The following is a 2,195-nucleotide window of genomic DNA, read 5'->3' as shown; positions in this document are numbered from 1 at the left end:
TCACTCTTTCGAATGTCCTTTAACTGACTCCTATCGTTGAACCTTTCATAGTTCCCCTCTTTGATGGGACTCTGTATGTTGCCACCCTTCCTTTAAATCACCTTCTCTCTTTCCTCCTCCAGCAAACTCTTCTCAGCCCAAGGAGATGCTATGCCTTCTCTGGGCCTGTGCCCGCCAGCACATCTCCTTGGGATATTTATGTACTAAAATATCTTCCCTTTATCTTATCTGGTCTTCGCCCCCTGGGGCAACCCGAAGGCTACTATTTATTCTTTCACACATTAATTTAAGTTGCTTTAATTGCTGCTATGATATGTTTTATATAATATAATTAATGTTTTAATTCCGTGTCTTGCTTCCCCAGGCAGTCTTGTGAAGGGTCCAATTTTGGAATCAAGCAAATAAAGAATAAGTAATGGCTCAAGTTATTACAGTAACGCCCCCCTCCCAAAAGAATGAAAACTGTGCTCATTTTTTCAAAGAGGGTGAAAATATATTTTAATCTCTTCATCCCAGGCATGTTTAGGTGGCTTTAATGAAATCCCCTGGACCCTGATTTCAAGTATTTCTGGGCTTCTGGTATCTGACCACTATCCCTTCTGTCCAAGGGGTCACTGAAGTTTGAGGTCTGTGCTGAGGCTACCAGCTTTGAACCCTTGGCCTCCAACTCCTCTTCGTGATGGAGACTGTGCTTAGGATCAGAAGTTACTGAACCCACTCACATTTATTTATGCATTCAGCAAATGTGTATCAGTGTCTTACTATGTGCCCAGGACTGGGATAGATTCAGTTCTGCCCTCAAGGAGCTCACAATTAAATGGGATCAGGCATGTGGAATTATGGTCCAGCATGCTAAATGCTGTGGGAACATGGGGGAAGAGGCAGAGTGGGTGGAGTACTTACCTCTGTCTCAGGGAGTTAGGGAAAGCTCAAGAAGAGGCAACATTTAATCTGGTTCCAAGAAAGAGAAGGGAAGGAAGGAAACAGCAAGGCAGTGAGAAAAACAGTACGGATAAACGATTGTGTGTTTGGGAGATGGGGAGAGAGTGAGTATAGCTGAAGCCAGTGTGCGTGGGAGGACATTGCAGGAAGTGAGTGTGGGGAGAGAGGTTGGGGCCCAGTGGGGAAGGGTTTACTCTGCCTGGATAAGAAGCTTGGATCATCTTGAGGGCGTAGGGGAGCCCAAAGAGGCTTTTAAGAAGGAAAATGCCTTGATCAGATCAGATCTGGAGTTTACCAAGAAAACTGCAACGGTGTAGAGGAAGAGTTGCCTGGCATATAGTAGGTGCTTAACAAGCATGTACTTATTGAATGAATGAGGTTGTTGGCACAGTCCAGATGGAAGATGATGAACCTCTGAATTAGGTCAGTGGTAGAGGTGATAAAAAAGAGGGAAGGGATTCCAGAGGTAGAACCCACAGAGCTGCAAATGTGCTCTTTGTGGCAGAAGTCATGAGAATGGGGTTAGCAGCCACCTCTCCTCCCATTCCCTATTCTGTGCAGCCTGGCTTCTTGGCCTGGCCCAGGAATTCACAGCTTGAAAAATCAGCACCCCAGTCACTGTCCAATTCAAGCCCCTCAGGTTTCCTTTGGAGAAAATCGAGGCTCATGGGAACCAGTCCATCAGAGGCAGAACCCAGAACCCAGGACCAGAACCCAGGAGTTCCAAGCTGCAGAGGAGAGTGTTAACATTGGTTCAAGAGTGTTTGAGGGTGCCGGGAACTGGGGAAATGTAGGCACAGGGTGTGTGTTTTCTGTAGAACGAGAGGGCCCCCAGTCTCCTAAAGTTCTCAAGGAGCCCTTTGATCCCACAGAAAGCTGGTTCACTCTTAATAAATGTCTGTCTCCGTGCGCCGGTGGGAGCTGGGATGGAATAGAATACGGTGGGGATGCATGGATGCACGAATGGATGGCTGGGGAGGTGGGACGCTGCGCCCATACGAGGGAATTTCCTTTGAAAGAGAGTGAAACCCTGAGTTGGGAAACCCTTTTCCTTGAAACGCTTCCCCACACCCCAGCTGTAGCCTTCCCGTTTTGGGGGGTGGTAGTAGACGTGGGGACTTCCTCGGGCCTCTCTATTCCCGGTGGGGACGCTTTCGGTTCTGCCAGGATTCCCGGAGGTGGGGAGGGAGACGGGGGACGGGGAGGGGAGAACCGTGCGGATCCTCGTGGCTCCCCCCCCCCCCCCCCCCCCC

This window comes from Galeopterus variegatus, unplaced genomic scaffold (genome assembly GCF_000696425.1).
Source record: "Galeopterus variegatus unplaced genomic scaffold, G_variegatus-3.0.2 Scaffold706, whole genome shotgun sequence".
In the NCBI taxonomy this organism is placed as follows: domain Eukaryota; kingdom Metazoa; phylum Chordata; class Mammalia; order Dermoptera; family Cynocephalidae; genus Galeopterus; species Galeopterus variegatus.
The sequence above is the reverse complement of the archived record's forward strand: the minus strand, read 5'-3'. Positions refer to the sequence as shown.